Source organism: Pleurodeles waltl, chromosome 1_1, assembly GCF_031143425.1.
Source record: "Pleurodeles waltl isolate 20211129_DDA chromosome 1_1, aPleWal1.hap1.20221129, whole genome shotgun sequence".
Classification (NCBI taxonomy): Eukaryota; Metazoa; Chordata; class Amphibia; order Caudata; family Salamandridae; genus Pleurodeles; species Pleurodeles waltl.
The window spans coordinates 907,367,900-907,386,355 of record NC_090436.1 but is presented as its reverse complement, the minus strand read 5'-3'; positions in this window follow the sequence as shown (position 1 = coordinate 907,386,355).

Here is an 18,456-nt window from a genome sequence, read left to right as displayed (position 1 = left end):
TGTGCTTCAACTGACTTCATTTTGCTCTTGATCTTTCCCAGTAGCTTCCAGATTTACCAATGTCCTATGCAGTACAGGTCTGCCCCAATAAACAGTGTGAATTGATTTGGTTTCTTTCTTGAGTTTTTTCTTCTCTTTCCTGTTTTTTTTTTTTTTTGAGGGGTCAGTCATGCCTATAAGTTGCTGTGCTGCTGTTCAGTAGTAAGAGGCTCATTTCTTGGTGAGACGAGGTCTGTTAACTGAGAATTAGTGTGTAACATCTGCATGGCTAATATGTAATGGTGGGTATTGAATAGTATGTTTGTTTCCCTAACCCTTGTTTTGGTTGGCTCTGCTACTGGAAGAGAAGCATCAGTGAACTTGCTAGTAACTAACTTTGTAAGAACAGAAGATATGAAGTTTGACACATTAGCTGTTTTAAGAATGTCAATTAGGGAGGGGAGTGGCTGGAGGTCACTCAAGATGGCCGCTGCTCTTTAGAGCACCGTGAGGCTTCAGCACTTCCTGGAAGGAGGAGATGTTTTCACATCAAAATGATTAATTTCTTCAGCATTTTTGAGCACTGGAGCTCTGCCGCTGCATAAATATGCCTTTATTTTACAGAGACATGGAGTTTTGAAGTCATTTCAGAGACTTCATGTGAGGGCCTGAGGTAATTATTTATCTGTGTCATTTCACTCCATAAGCCTCTGCACAAACCTAAACTTTCACAGAGATGTTTCTATTTGACTTTTAACTGCTTACCTGGATGTCATTCTACAAATCTAATTTCCTCTGCAATGGAATATTTATTACCTTCTGATAGCCTGCTGAACTTTTGACCTCTCTCTTCAAACACATTTAGCTGAGGTTTTCAACTTTCAGTATTCACTGGCAGCTCTTGTTGTCAAGGAGCTCTTTCAAATTGCTCTTCATAACATGGTAAATGCTTGCCTTTGAAGGAGGGGATTTTTCCTTTTCAGAAGGTTCCCTTAAAACTAGTCACCAATTGTTTGACTATGTGCAGTAAAGTGCTTTGCTCTTGTGGTATTCTGCCATGCCTGTTCTGAGAGAATAATTTAGGATTTTCTATTTATATTTTTATTATATTTTGCTCTGTTGTTGGAAACTTCTTGCAGCAGCTTCTCATCGTCATATAATTTCATCATCACCTCCACATTACTGGCTTCCTATTACCAAATTGCTGCTGGCTTTTATGGGGAGACCACATAATTCTCAGAGCAGCCACTCATCCTCTTCCTCCAAGTTTAACAATCCTCTTCGAATGGTGCGCACACATATAACTAAATCTTCTATACCATCAGCTTTAACAATGGATAGTGCTACAGACTTTTTAAAGGATAGCGCCTCTTCATCTCATGCTGCTGGCGCAATTGCGAAAAAAACATCTAACACCTCCTCCGTCAAGCACCCAAAAAAAGACCTTGGTTCTCCCTCAAAATTACCTACACACCTTACTCTAGATTATGTCATGGAGGAATTGCGTGCATTAAAGCCCTTTATGATGGACACTAATGACTCTTTGCAACGTATTAAGGAGCAATGGTCCCAACACGAACAACAAATTTGTACTCTGGAACAGAGAGTCAGTAACCTTGAAGATTGTAACACTGTCAATCCTCAGATCTCCAAGGACATAGCTCAACTTAAAAGGCTTACTGAAAACTTAGAAAATAGAAATAGGAGAAATAATCTTCGCCTTTTTGGGATTCCAGAAGGTTCGGAAGGCTCTAACATGATTGCATTCCTTCAAACAGCAATACTTTCAATTCTTTGCTTGCCTTCTACCTCTCCTCTCTCTATCCAACTGGCACATCGTTTAGGTCCACATACTTCAACTGGCCCTCGTGCACATCCTAGAGGCATTATTATTCTCTTTCTCCAGTTTACTGACTTGATGCAAATACTCTCGGAAGCCAAAAAGATCGTCAGGTCATAAAGTGTTTTCCACACAAGACTTCTCTCCTGCTACAGCTGCACGTCGCACTTACGTCCACAACTGAAATCCTTGAATTTTCAATATGGTCTTCTTCACCCATGCCTTTTCAAAATTACATTCAAGGACAAATTTTACTCGTTTGAGGAACCTTCGGCACTACAAACTTTTATTTACCAACACAAAACCGAAGCAATGGAACTAGGGGCATCCTTTCTTTTTTTTCTGGACAGTTTAATAGTAATGGTTATGTTTAGTATTTATATCCATGGTTTTCCTTCTCGGCATCTTCCTATTTTCTTATATATATTTTTTTTAGATAGTGTTCTTTGTGCAATCCTCATGTTCCTTTCCCACCCGTATCCCTTTCTCACCATCCAAATTGTTCTCCTACACGTTCCACTGGTAAGGTTTGATTTTTGTTGTTCTTCATGTCACACTCCTTTACTGTAGTTATTACGTTTTTGGTCTCCTGAATGGTAAATTTTTCGTTTGTATGCTTTTTTTTCCCATGAAACTTGCCTTCATATGTTTTAATATCTAATTTCACTTTTCTTGTGCAGAAGCCCTCTTGCCTGTCTTTTCAGGTTCTCCGCTGTCCCTCTACCTTTCGGGGTATTCACTTTCTATCTTGTCTTCTTTAGCTTTCGTGGACTTCAGTCCCTGTATTGCCACATCCATGTATATACAACTTCTGGAGGTCATCTTCCTCCTTTTCTTTTTCTTCACTATCTTGTTTCTTTCCCATTTCTTTGCTTTTCCAAAATTGATATGCCTAGTTTTTACTTTGTTGCAGCAGTTGTTTATTAATATTTCTTGTTATGCAACTTAGAACTGTTACTTGGAATGTTAAGGGGCTTAAACACCCCATTAAACGTCAGTGTGTCTTATCTCACCTAGCTCGTTTGAAATGCCACATTGCTTTGTTGCAAGAGAATAACCTCAATGACTCTGAGGCAATTAAGCTTAAAAAACAATGGGTGGGGGACATTTTCTACTCCCCTTGCACCACAAACAAAAATGGGGTAATTATACTCTGTCATAAATCTCTCAAACCCACCATAATTTCACAACATCAAGATACAGAAGGTCACTGGGTACTTGTTACATTTACAATTGACAATATTTCTCTTACTATCCTAAATTTATATGGCCCCACACATCCAGATCCAAATTTTTGGAAGAATCTTTCACATATTGTCTCTGAACATTCCTCAAACAATTTACTAATAGGTGGTGACTGCAACCAAATTCTCAATCCATTTTTGGACAGACGTTCCACGTCACGTTTCGTTCCACATGCCTCCCACAAAGCTTTTAAAAACTTTATTTTACAGCATTCTCTCTCTGATTCCTGGAGAATATGCAATCCTGACCTCTTGGAATACTCTTTTTATTCTCCTATCCACCATTCCCATTCTAGGCTTGATTATATCTTTCTGAGTAAAGGTTTATTGCAACGTATGATCAACTCTGAAATCGGTGCTATTTTGATCTCAGATCACGCACCTGTGATTACTGACCTTGATCTTTTTCTTAATGATTCTAAAACATCTTCATGGAGGTTTAATAACTCTCTACTTTCAGATGCTACTTTTATCGCTTCCTACAGTAAGTTTATAGAAGAATACTTCCACATCAACGATAGTGATCAACTATCATTTCATTTTGTGTGGGATGCATTCAAAGCAGCCTCTAGGGGTTTCATCATAAGTCATGCTCACTCAAAAAAAAGTCTGCTCAACAAAAATCGACTTCCATCCTTGAAAATATAAAGTCCCTAGAACATGAATACTATACTCACAAAACTAGTAAATCACATCTTGAAGCACTAGTCTCAGCTAAAATGGAGTTTAACCCATAGAATACTGAACAAGCATGCAGCACCCTCCTGAAAATAAATGCCAGATATTATGGTGGTAACAATAAAGCAGGTTCTCTTCTAGCTCAATATTTGAAACAAAGAAAAGAAAAAACAACTATTAAATCTATCACAGATAACAATGGTGTTAAACACTTTTGAGTTAAAGATATAGCATCTTGTTTCGCTTCTTACTATAAGGACCTGTACACCCCAGAACACACACCAACAGTTGAATCTCTCAACCAATATTTCTCTAACCTCAAACCAAGATACCCATTGCAGATTGACCTCTCATCTTTAGACCAACCCCTACAACTTACCGAACTATATACAGCTTTACAATCTCTCCCTAAGGGTAAGGCTCCAGGCCCAGATGGCTTCACAGTAGAATTCTTTATTCAGTTTGCTAAGTCTCTTTTTCAATTACTTAATCACTTTATAATGTCAGGTTCTGCATCTGGCTCATTTACGGAGGACATGATTTGTCTTATTCCCAAAAAAGATCGGGATGCGACTGACTGTAAAAATTATAGACCCATATCTTTAATTAATACTGATTGTAAACTCTATGCCAAAGTTTTAGATCTCCGTTTACTCCCATATATACCTGACCTTATTGATTCTCATCAATCTGGTTTTATCCCTAATAGAAATGCAGCAGATAATTCCCGTACTTTTTTAAATATTATTAACAAGGCATCTAAACGTAAGATTCCTCTGGCAGCTTTATCTTTGGATACAGAAAAGGCCTTCAATAGGGTCTTTTGGGGTTTCTTGTCGAAGGTATTGGAATGGCATGGACTAGGTACTAAATTCCGACATTTTATATCCATTCTTTATTCCTCACCATGTTCCTCGGTTATAACAAATGGTATCCGATCTCCTTTTTTCCCTCTTAAAAGGGGTACTCGTCAGGGATGCCCATTATCTCCTTTACTATTTATTTTGGCTCTTTAACCTTTTCTATGCCAATTAAAAACGTCTGAACAATTTACGGGGTTTCAAATTAATAATGCACACATCAAATTTATGGCATATGCTGATGATATTCTTTTGTTCATGTCTCACCCTGACACTTCTCTTCCTGCATTCCTGCATTCCTGCATGAGCTCAACTTATATTCTGATGTATCTGGTTATAAACTTAATATAGACAAAACAGTGGTTTTACCACTTAATGCTCATGGCACTGGCTCTGTATTCCTTGATGCAGGATTATCTTGGAATTCTTATAAGATTAAGGGGGTTATTACAACTTTGGAGGAGGTGTTAATCCGTCCCAAAAGTGACAGTAAAGTGACGGATATACCACCAGCCGTATTACGAGTTCCATAGGATATAATGGACTCGTAATACGGCTGGTGGTATATCCGTCACTTTACCGTCACTTTTGGGACGGATTAACATCTCCTCCAAAGTTGTAATAACCCCCTAAATGCCTGGGGGTATGGTACTGCACTACTCTCAAGGATACGTTAAAGACTAATTTAGAAATCTTATCTGCAAAGCTTGTAGATCTCACACAGAAATGGTCTCCGTTATATCTCACGTGGTGGGGCCGCTTGGACACCATTAAGATGATGCTTCTCCCTATCATTAACTTCTTCCTTATGATGCTTCCTATTAAGATACCTAAACTATTTTGTAGTTCAATTGATCAAATTCTATCCAAGTTCCTGTGGAACGGTAAACAATCCTGAATCTCTCTCTCAAAATTAAAACTTCCTAAAGTACAAGGTGGAGTTACTTTTCCTGACTTTTTAAGTTATCACAAATAGTTTGGCATTAAGCAAATACTTCACCATTTATCTACACTCAATAATGCCCCTCAAAAGCTATGGTTCTCTTTGGAAGAAACATTTATTTCTCCCTTTTCCCATAAACACATTATATTTATGTCTAACCCCCCAAAATTCTGGTTGCCCAGCACTATCTCCCATTCAGTCAATTTACTGAAACCTTTTTTTATTTCGCATCTTACCCCCATTAATCAATTCTTTAACAGTCCTATTTGGCACAATAGTTTTCTTAGGAAACAAGGTAAGACCTTGTGTTGGAAGGCTTGGATGACTAAAGGTATTCTTCTCATTTCCCAATTATATCATAAAGACTCTCTCATCCCTTTTACCATTCTCTCAGCAATTTATAATCTCCCTATTTGCAGGAAATCCCAATATATCATTCTTTCTACTCTGGTCCAAGAGTCCCTCAATAAACTTATATATCATAATCATTCTTCTCTTGCATCATCTCCACACCCGATTGTAACTTCTAACTATCCTAGGGCAGCTGGAATTTATAAACTTTTGAGAACATCTGTTTCGCCTAGACTCAGATCACCTATTGAGACATTGTGGGAATCAGATCTTGGTGTTGTTTGGGTGGCATACACGATATCTGGAGCTCATTCAGGCCTCTTGGAAAATTGGTCGACCTTTTGCTTTCTATTGCAATCTCTATTATTACTTCTAACTGGAAATCTTCGGAGAACATTACTCTCAGAAAGTGGTGGAATTCTGTATGTTATCATCATAGAATTGACAGCTACAAGCTTGATTCAACAGGAAATTTCTTCAAACGTCATCAGCTATGGTTGCCATTAAGGCCCATATTTATACTTTTTGATGCAAAACTGCGCCAACGCAGTTTTGCGTCAAAAACTTTTGCGCCGGCTAACGCCATTCTGAAGCGCCATGCGGGCGCCGTATTTATTGAATGACGTTAGCCGGCGTTAGCCGCCGGCGCCGTCTGGTGTTCGTTAAAAAAAACGACGTACACCAGGCAGCGCCGGCGTAGGGGAAAATGGAGCTTGGGCATCAAGAAATGGGGCAAGTCAGGTTGAGGCAATTTTTTCGCCTCAACCCGATTTGCGCCATTTTTTATGACTCCCAACCCCCATAGAAATGACTCCTGTCTTAGCAAAGACAGGAGTCATGCCCCCCTGCCCAATGGCCATGCCCAGGGGACTTCTGTCCCCTGGGCATGGTCATTGGGCATAGTGGCATGTAGGGGGGCACAAATCAGGCCCCCCATGCCACAAAAAAATAAAAAATAAAACACTTACCTGAACTTACCTAAATGTCCCTGGGATGGGTCCCTCCAGCCTTGGGTGTCCTCCTGGGGTGGGCAAGGGTGACAGGGGGTGTCCCTGGGGGCATGGGAGGGCACCTCTGGGCTCCTTCAGAGCCCACAGGTCCCTTAACGCCTGCCTTTTGCAGGCGCTAAAAAACGGCGCAAAAGCGGCCGTACGTCATTTTTTTTGATCCGCCCACTCCCGGGCGTGATTTTTGCCCAGGAGTATAAATCCGACGCACATGCCTCGGAGTCGATTTTTTAGACGGGAACGCCTACCTTGCATATAATTAACGCAAAGTAGGTGTCCACGCTAAAAAATGACGCTAACTCCATGGACTTTGGCGCTAGACGAGTCTAACGCCAAAGTATAAATATGGAGTTAGTTTTGCGTCAAAATTGCGTCAAAAAAAACAACGCAATTCCGGCGCAAACGGAGTATAAATATGCCCCTAAGTAACTATCTCTTATGCACTGCGAAGGAAATTTATTTTTCTCCTCCTTTTTAAAAATGTCAATATATTTCCTGTTTGTCTTCTTATATATACTTATTTCATCTTACATTCGCTGTAACTAATGTCTATTACCTCTCTCTCCACATGGCTATCACTTGATTCCCTTTTCTATCCCTATAGCTCTTCTCCCTCTCCCTTTCTCTTTCTTCTTTCTTTATTCAAACTTGGAGTCTTTGATACTATATTGCTGTATATGCCTAATTCATTTACATGTTTAATATGCATTTATAAGTACAATATTCTTTATGCAGATATATTCACAACTGCATATCTCTGTCCTGGCAATGTTAAGTTAATGTTCCTGTATTTGACTCAATAAAAAACATCTTTAAAAAAAAAAGAATGTCAATCAGCTTTTTCAAAATATCCAGTAAACTACATAGTTGTCGGCAATTGGAGTACAAGCACATGTGTTTTTTGGGCTTTGGATTCCTCTACTATTAAGTTATCTTTACTTTGAAGGGTATTTAGCTTATTATCTATGAACGCTATGCGGGTAACCAGTGACTGTAGTAGGTCAATCTGTAGTTCTAATTTATGGGATTTCAAATTAAGGGCCTTAATAGCGGTTGCCAATGTGGTGTTAATTGGGCCAAAAATACCAGTGTTATCCATTGGTAAGAGGGCAGCTAGGGTCTAAACTGAGAAAAGGCTTATTCTAAAAAAATCGCCCAGTTTTTGAGCATTTTCTTTATCAAGGGCGAAGCTTCCATAATTGTGCAAATAAAGGGCATTCAGTTGGTCTGGGGAAGCAGTGGCTACAGCTTCAGCGGGATGTAGAGAAGAACATAGTTCAATTACAGACGCCCCTGGATTCTCTTTTGTGCTGGAATGAATCTGAGCAGTTTTTGGAACAACAAAATGTAATATGCTATGTGCGTGGATTGAAGATGGAGTTACATACTCCAATTCAGATGATTTTTATATAGGATCAAAATATTTGTTATTGCCTGGAGGCTTCTGGGATTTCTGCTGAGGTCTGCTGTCACTCTATTCTAACTAAGGCTGAGAGATTTTAAAGATGGTTCTAAATGAGCGGACTTCATCCTTTTATTCTGGTAAGCCGCTGTGGTCTTACACAGGTGTTTCATTCTCAGCTGTTTGACGAAAACAAGCTTATAAGGAAGTTTGAGGTGGCGCTTCCAGGTAAGGAAGAGTGGTAAAAAGAGGAAAAGCTTTATGCGTTAGGAAAAAGGAGTCAGTGAAGGAGGCGTAGGGATGTGAGCTTGAGAATCAATGTGCTCATCGTCTAAAGGTGTTTATCAAAGGATCAACCAGTCCATATGGCGCTTGGTGCGAGTGGAGAGGGCAAAGAGGAGGTGAATAAAAATAACTTTAAACCGTTACTATTTCCCTTGGCTCATGTGAGAGTGCAGCTGCTGCCTCCGCTCTCATCCTGCTTGTGTTGACTGTGGGATGAATTCTATGTCAGGACCGGAGGCTCAGATTATGCTTCTCTTTCCATGCTTTATTTTAACAGCAGCCAATAAAAACATGGAAAAACAAAAAACTACATATCCCAACACTCGTAATATCACGTGATAACCATAGAGGAGGAAGCCTATAAAGTGTTGAACCACACCCAGCCACTCCTCTTTCTTTGCTGCTTCGCAGCCAGTTAAGTGGTTTTTCCCTTTTTTCATATTTACGTATGTTTAATTGTATTGCATATAGGAGCGGTTTTTCCCTCCTTATAAAGCGTCCTTTTGGATCGCTTTTTACTTCGGTGGAGTGGGAGCAGGGGAGCGAGGACTCGCGCGTCTGGCGCAGTCCTCTCTTTATAGCCGGTGTGATGCCCCCTTTTATTATTTATATTATTTTATGACTCGCGCTCTGCGTGAGGGCGTTCTCCGGAGCTGTACAGCACATGTGCACGCTCTCCGGAGCTTCATTCTGCTTCGGAGCCCCTGCGTAGCCGCGTGTTGTTCATCTCTGCCCCAGGGGGCCTGGAATTAACTCGCGTCCCGAGCGCTTCGCAGCCGGGCCGAGTTCTATTTGTTTGCCTTGACCCAGGGGGTCCCCTGCATTAACGCTCGCGCCGTAGCGTGTGCCTGGAAATATTTAAGCCTTTTCAATGCGATTTTCACGCTTGTTTGAGCGTTTATTCTACAGAGTTTCTCCATTTGTTCTCTTAAGCGCGGGAGCGCTGCTAATTAATTTATTCCCATTTTCTTTCACCGGCTCAGCTCCCCACCTACACCCCAGTGCCTGTACACTGGGGTTGAAATAAATCATTATTCAGGCTAGGCCTGCTTACAAGACTATAATTAACTCTTTACAGGGCAGCTCCCTCTACATCCTAATTGTTTTGTATTTCTGCCCTGCTTTTTTCACCTGTTTATACTGCTCATTTGGAGCCCTTTCTGCTGTTCAACAGTATGGCTGGCTATGATGACCAAGCAGAGGAATTGTATTATCTAGATGACAATACTGGTTCTTTTGACCAAGATTTAGTGTATGCTCTTGACGCAGGAGTGCGTCACTCAGTCAATCAGGCTTTAGCCCAAGCCATTCAACCCATCAAACATCATATCTTGGGTTTGGTGGAACAACAGGGCTGGGTTGCCCCTCCGGGCCCTCAACCCATTGGGGAATCTTCCCTTTCAACGAACACCCAGGCTTCTAAGCAGGTTACTAATCCGCATGCTGCGGACTTTGAATCCCTTCTAAGAAATATGGCAAGGGAGCATGACTATAATGCGGGATCGCAAAAAAGAAAGCTGTTAGTGACCCAGCTTCCTCTTCTTCTGAGCACTCGTCCGAGCAGGGAGATGTCCCCCCTTGTAAGCGCAACAAGAAAGTTCATCACCAGGAGGTACCTGACCCTAAGGTTCTGACATTCGAACCAGAGGACATTATCCACCCCAGATCTTCACTTTGGTTACCACCCCCGGAGGTGGCGGATTATGTGGAAGCCCACATTAGACACAGCTTCGATAAGGATATTCGCTCTAGGTTAAGGTCTGAGTGCCCCAGACCAGATTTTCCCTCCAAAGTTACAGAGACCCCCGAATTAGATCCTACTCTGGTCACTTTCCTCAAGAAATCCAAAAAGGACCCAAAGAAGGGTATAGATCGTGCCTGGCGCGGATGCCAGGATAAGCTGTTGGACATTTCCGGTCCCTTAGCTAAAATCTTAGAGTTAGCCTTTCAGGCCAAGGAGTCGGGTGAACCGATCAACCCAGATATTTTAGTAGGTTGGGCTCAGAGAGCTCTTTGCTTCTTGGGCAATGCCAATTGCGCCATATCTTCTGATGTTCGCAGATCTGTGCTGATGAAGCTAGACCCCAAGTTGGCAGACCTCGCTGCATCTGAATCTGGACCCGTGGCTCAGGGTTTACTCTTTGGGTCCCCCTTTATGAAAGAACTTTTCAAGTTCGGATCCACCTACGCCAGTTTGGACAAGGCACAAGGATCCATCAGGAGAGAGCTGCGTCCACTTTTTAGAGGGGACAGATGCTACAGAGGGCGTGCCTTCGGCCGCTTCAACCAACAAGGCCCTCAACGTGGCTTCTACCAGCAAGGAAGAGGAGGTTTTCAGGAGTACTACTCCTCCTCTTCTACCTTCTACCCTTCGAGACCAAGATCTGGTCGAGGCAGATTCCGCAGGGGGAGATCCAAAGGCCATCAGTCTTTCTCTCAGGAGTCGGGAGGCACAGGTGAGCTTGATTGTAAGTTCAGACCTCTTTGGAGGTCCCAGGCTTGGTTTCCGTTGGGAATGGAGTTGAGTTGCGATCATCCGATCCTTCTTTCCTTCCGGGAGAATCTTCTCCAGGACCCTCTGGGTCTGTTGCAGCCATTAATCCTGTTGGGCCAGCTATCCCTGGTGGCTTGGCGTCTTTCAGGGAAAGATGGAGCATCCCAGGGCTTTCGCAGGAGTCTTCCGAGTTCATTGCAGGTTCCTGGTCCTCCAGTACTCACAAGAGATACGCTTTGGCCTGGAAGTGATGGAGTTCTTGGTGTAGTTCTCGGAGTGCGGATCCTTCTTCAGCAGGCTGCTATCTGGTCCTAAATTTCCTATCTTCTCTAGCGGCGTCAGGTCTGGCTTATCGTTCTATCAATAACTATCGGTCTGCTATTTCGGCAGGCCATTCTCCAGTGGAGGGTAAACCCATTGGGGAGTCTCCAATTGTGTGCAAATTAATGAGGGGTATCAAATTGGCTAACCCCCCTCGTCCTCTTTATTCTTCCCTTTGGGATATTAATATTGTACTTCGATTTTTTGATTCTTGGCTGTCTAATAGATTTTTGTCTAGAAAACAGCTGTCTGCTAAACTCACTATGTTATTATGTTTAATTTCTTGCAAGAGAGTTTCAGACGTCAGAGCTCTGGATTTGGCGGGGAGAGTTTTTTCCCCAGATGGGGTCTCTTTTTCTATTTCGCGTAGAACTAAATGCAATCTGAAGACTGTTTCTTATCCCTGTTTTGTGGACAACCCCAATCTTTGTGTGGAGCAGTGCCTTAGAGCTTACGAGGTGAGTACAGAAGAGTTTTGTTCTGATATGGGAGGGCAATTGCTTATTTCATTAGTTAAACCTTATCATCCTCTTTCGTCAGCCGCCCTCGCTAGATGGATGCGTTGGTTACTGCAGGAAGCAGGCATTGATATTTCTAGGTTTGGTGCTCACTCTGCCAGAGGTGCTATGGCTTCTAAGTCTTTAGCTTTGGGTTCTCGTTTAGAGGACATTTTAAAGGCAGCAGACTGGTCTTCTCTTTCAACTTTTAAAACTTTCTATTTTAAACCTATTGTGGATATTGCATCGGTGGTTGTGAATCAGCTTTGAACAAGCATAATCTGAGCCTCCGGTCCTGACATAGAATAAAAAGAATTCTAGCATTCGCATTAAGAATTTTTCAATTCTATTAAGGACACGGAGGCAAGGATTATCCCGCCGCACTGTTGTATATGTTTTATTGTGATACATTTTATTGTTGAAGTTCATGTTCATGTTAATGCATTTCAGTGCTATCCCACCCTGTTTGGTAGTAGATATAAGTATCTCCTTATGGTATTCAGTTTTTATGTCCTGAATTTTCCTTTTTTTCCTAGGAAATGACGAGAAGTAATTTCGGCCCATTCCGTTATCGTTCTAATTCCAGTCAAGGTGGATTCCAGTTCTTCTGTTTTTTTCAAGATTTTGTTTCAAGTTTCATGTTAAGACTTTGACTTTTCTGCTGCGAGTTTGGACAAAGAAAGAGGAGTGGCTGGGTGTGGTTCAACACTTTATAGGCTTCCTCCTCTATGGTCATCACGTGATATTACGAGTGTTGGGATATGTAGTTTTTTTGTTTTTCCATGTTTTCATTGGCTGCTGTTAAAATAAAGCATGGAAAGAGAAGCATAATCCTCGCCTCCGTGTCCTTAATAGAATTGAAAAATTCTTAACGCGAATGCTAGAATATTTTTTATTATACGAGATCCCTTCTGTACCAGAGTAAGATTCTGGAAAGGTTTCGGGCCCCTGTCCGTCCAAGCCTTCGCTCCAATATGCCCAACCAGGACCCACTTGTCCTGCTGAGGGTTCAACCACCCCAGCTCCCAGGGGAAGAGAACACAGTAGGGAGGCACGTAGTTAAAGGTCCTGGAGTTCAGACATCAGTTGACTCGTGAGCCCAGGGTACTCTTTGGGTAAGCGTGCACTCAGGGGCGTAGCTTAGTCAGTAAGGTAGGGGAGTGACCTTCCCAACAATCATGGTGGTGTATAACGTCAAAATGCATTATACGAAAAGCAGGGCACGAGAGGGGCTAAAGGGGCAGTGGAAAGGGAGACAAATGCGGATGGAAGGAGAAAAAACAATATTTAATAAAGTAACCAACATGTTCGAAGACTTTTAAAGCAGAGAGGGAAAAAGTGTGTGTGCGTTTTTGTCTGTTTGTATGAAAATATTCCTTGTGAAATCTGACAGACACGTCACCTGCCCTACTGAAAGCACCTGCACCCAACAATTTTTCCGAAAATACACTTATTGGGAGTTGTAATCCCCCCCACCCCACTCCTTTGAACTGCGTTCGTGCACTCACTTTTAATTTATTCTGTTTGCCCACCTAAATCCACCAGTTTGTTCCATTGGGGCAGATCAGTCAACAAGCACCTCTAGAGAGCCGAAAATACACCACAGCATAACGTGTCGAGGATTATTTAGGAATACCGGCTGTGGGCTATGGCAGTGATTGTGGCATGATTGCAGCGATCATTTAGTCTGCTTTCTGGCACCCCTATGACTATTCTAAACTTGTCAGGGAGTTTTCCTGAATTCCCAAATGTTTATTGGATTTTTGTTTAAATTGAAGCCCAGACTGGGGGCATCTTATGGCAAGAAAGCCATACCACTGTATTCTGGGATGCATAGGTTGAATGGGAAGCAGCTCAGGGTGTGAAAGAGCAGTGAGGCAATGAGTCTGCGCAACCCCTGGTCAGGGGGCAAGAGTTCCCAAAGCTTGTCTGGCTGAGGCGTGGACCCTGGGGCCCCAGAGATCAGGACAACAGCTGATCCACTGGTTCCCTGGTGTACGAGAGTCGATGTCTCCACTGCTAGTCCGCGGGTGCTCGATCTCAAATGCTGGAGGTCAGACAGGAGCATGGCGCCCGCACTGGTGGGAGGCGGTGGTAGAAATAATTACTTCAACTGGAAGAGTGCCTAAGAAGAGAAGGGGAGAGGCAGGTAATCAAGGATGAGGTGGGGGTGGCTCACAGCGTGCAGGATCATTGGGATGTCGACAACAATCTCTACATTTTATTTGGAAGCTCCCCCAGAGCCAAAACCCTAAATACGCCTGTTTTATAGATGACAAGTTTGAGCACATCTGGATGGCTATACAGGAAGCCAGGACGGTGATTAAATTGAAGATTGACACAGTCATCACAGAAGGGAATCTCTTGCGAGTGGACCAGCACAAATTGTCGGACAGTCACGAACACAGAAACCTAGATATCAGAAGTGATGAATGGCAGAATCTCATCTACAAGTTCAGGACCTACAGGTAAGAACTAGGCTCCAGGAATGTAGGGCCGAAGATGCTGAAGGCCACTCAAGGAGGAACATTGTCCACATCGTGGCACTGCCTGGAAAGTTAGAAGGCCCTCGAAGGAGCAATTCCTGGAGGAGCAGTTTATTAAGGTGAGAGGGCACAGAACACACTGGTGGCCCTCTTATTAGCCAGGGCCAGCCCCCCATCACAACACAATTTTTAAATTAAAGGGATCGTGACTTGGTGCTGCAATGGACAAGTTGCACCTATCACACTTGACAGATCCACTACACATATTTTTTGATTACACCCTCTTGGTACAAAATGCTTGTAACATCTAATTAGCAGTGAAAAGGCAGTTATGAGTCTCAGGACTAAAATACAAGCTCCTTTTTCCAGAAAAGCTAACAGCGCTGCCCAACAGTACATCCTGTTCTTTATGGATGTCACAGTGGTAAAGGACTGGATAGATAACAACATTGAAGTGGAGGAGGAACAGAGGGTTAACCATGAGGACACAGAGGAAATGAAGCACAGGGACTGTGACCGGGTGTTCCCGGCACCGAGTGCTTCTAATGACGTATCGGAGGGTTCCGATACGTCATTTCCGCGTTTCCCCGTTGTCGGGGAAACGCAACACGAACGAGGCCGCCGCGCAGCCGTTGCCAGGGAAACCAGTGTGGTTTCCCGGCACAGGGAGGTTAAAAAGGAGGACGCGCTGCAACGGAGGAGGAGAGCGAGATCGGAGGAGGAGACGGAGAGGCCCAAGGACGAAGAGAACAGACCCGTGGAGAGAGAGGAGAGACGCCAGGAGGAGGAATACCTCAAGGAAGGACCACCGAGGACGACAGGACAAGGAGATCCAGGAGATAAAGAGGAATCCATACTGGACACCCCGGGAAGAGGTGATCGACCGGAGGAACGCCATAACGCCAGCCACGGCCCTGGAGGGTCGTGGCTAAGCAAGCCGGTACTGTTCTAGATCCCCCTGAGCGAACAACCAGGATTCCATCTGAAAGAGAAACAATAAACAGAGGACATTAACAAACCTGGACTAACCGACCAAGGACATAGTTTGAGAGAGAGAAAATCAACTGTACCTTAGTATAGACATTTTGTGTACTTCACCATTTCCTTTTAATAAACCACTTAAATAAGCACTATCACCACCTCTCCATTGTGTTTATACTGTTCGGCCTGTCACAGTGGTGTCAGAAGTGGGATCTATTGGTTTTGACCCCTCCCAGACACCCAAACAGTATACATAATGAGTGATACTCCCTCGTTGGAAGATATGATAAAACAACTGGCCGAGGGCCAGCGACATCTGCAGTTGGTATGGGAGGCACACCAAAGAGAAGCAAAGGAGGACAGGGAAGCATTACAGTCGGCTTTGAAAAGTCAGGCAACAATCCTCGCTAATAATCAACTGGTACACGAGACAGCCATGAAGAAACTAACCAAAACTATTGCTGTCAGTAAAGTTCACCCCAATGTACCCAGTTCTGTGTTACAGAAATATCAAGAAGGTGAAGACCCCGAATCCTTTTTTACTAACTTTGAGAGAGTGGCTTCGTCAGCTCAATGGCCTGAGGATAGATGGGGTCAGTATGTCGCACCACTTCTTACAGGGATATTATAAGCAGCATATCAAGCAGCAAACCCGGGAGGAACCACCCCATACCAAGAGATAAAGACTAGTATATTAGAACGTGTAGGACATGACACCGAATATTATAGGGTCAAATTCCGGAAAATCAAATGGGGACCAAATGAGGACCCCCGAACCTTTTATTATCGTGTAAAAGATTTAGCTTTGAAATGGTTGGGTCCTTCCGGGAATAGCAGAGAGGAAGTGATCCAGACGATCGTTCTTGAGCAATATTTAGATGCCTTGCCCACGGCTACAAAACACTGGATTCGCCAACATCCCAAAGTAGATACTGACAGGGCGATCGACTTAGCATGTGCCTATCATCGCTCAGTGGATATAAGGAGTGTGTCATCCCGACCCAGCATAAAACCGGGGCTATCTAACCCTAGAAGTACTCCCAGAGCCCCTCCTGACGAGCCTATTTCACGCAGACTAATCGACCATCCTCAGGTATCAGGGCCCCAATGTTACAACTGTGGGGAATGGGGACACATCGCCCGCATGTGTCCCAGAAAACAAGATCCTGGTGAGCCAATGGAGATAGGAGTAACTCGGAGAAGGGTACTGTGTACAGGACGAGGTAACCTGAAGTTTAAACAGATCCTAAACATCAATGGACAGTCAGTATGGGCTCTTATTGATTCAGGGTGTAGCCAGTCCGTAGTGAGGAAAGAGATAGTAAACCTGTCAGACGAGGAAGTAGACCGATGGGTAAATATTTGTTGTATTCATGGGGACAAAGAGCAATACCCCTTATATAAGCTAACAGTAGAGTGGGGAAATTACCGAGATATCCTACCTATGGGAGTAATGACCGAGCTGATTGAGGAATGTATTATCGGGACTGATTATGAACATTTTCAAGAGATCTTAGATCATGTTAGAACCCCCAAGGGGACACAGGACTGGTGGAGAGAAGCTCCCTTTTCTAACAGTGTTATTGAATGCCCTGTAACCCGTCGAACATTATCACGTAGAGAAAAACGGGCAGCAAAAGCGAATCACCGGGGAGAAGAGATACAAGGACAAAAGCCTGGCCTTATAGCCGAAACCCATGAGGCGCCTGTCAGTTTCCCTCAGCAACAGAGAGAAGATCCTTCTCTCACACAAGCTTGGAAGTCTGCAAAATCGGAAGAGACCGAGGAGGTGGGTCCCTACTTCCTAATTAAGAAAAATCTCTTATACAGAATAACTACCACTCGTACAGGGGAACATAAACAACAACTATTGGTACCCGAACATTATAGAGATCACGTCCTGACTTTGGCTCATAGTCAACCAGGTGGGGGTCATTATGGGAGAGAAAAAAACGAAGAGTATCTCCTTAGGCGGTTTTATTGGCCAGGGGTTTACGCCCACATACGCAAATATTGTGCCCAGTGTCCCAGGTGTCAACTTACTGAACCGGGTAGACCTAAGAAAGCCCCTCTAATGCCCTTACCCATCATAGACATCCCTTTTAGTAGGATGGGGATGGATCTGATTGGACCCCTAGTGCCCTCAACGAAAGGTCACATGTATATCTTGGTTATGATTGATTATGCCACCCGACACCCCGAGGCCGTTCCTCTCAAAAGCATGACAACCAAAACCGTTGCCCAAGCAATGATAAACGTTTTCTCTCGAGTGGGGTTTCCGCATGAAATACTCACAGACCAGGGAACCCCCTTTATGTCTACTCTTATGAAGCAGGTGTGTAAGACATTGGGTATTTCCCAAATTCGAACTTCGGTGTACCATCCACAGACAGATGGATTGGTGGAACGGTACAACCGAACAATAAAAACCCTATTGAGGAAAGTGGTACAGGACTCAGGAAGAGACTGGGATCAGAAATTACCCTTAGTACTATACGCCATACGAACCCATGAACAGGCCTCAACAGGCCATAGCCCGTTTGAGCTCGTGTTTGGAAGACAACCTCGGTCTCTTTTAGATATGGCCATTGAGACATGGGAAGAAGAGGCAGAAGAGGGTGGAAGACCTTTATTAGAATATGCTCACAACTTACGATCCCAACTACAAAGTTTATGGGAAACAGTTAGAGTAAATATGGAACAAGCTCAACAAACCCAAAAACAGTATTATGACCGAGGAAGTAAGTTAAGGGTTCTACAACCAGGAGATCAGGTTCTAATAATGCGTCCCACATCTGAACACAAACTGATTGCAAAATGGCAGGGTCCATATAGGGTTATACGAGCCGTTTCTCCTGTTACCTATCTGATTGAAATCACAAACAATCCTCAGAAAACCCAGATTTATCATATAAATCTCTTTAAAAAATGGGAAGAACCGGACCATCCCGATACTTCCGGAGAAATGGTCCGATTCCTCTGTCCTAGCAAAAACTTGCATATTGAGTTTTGTCCAACCGAAAACAATGTTGGGGAAGGGCTACCCGAAGTAAATGCATCATTAACAATACCAGAGAAGGAACAGGTG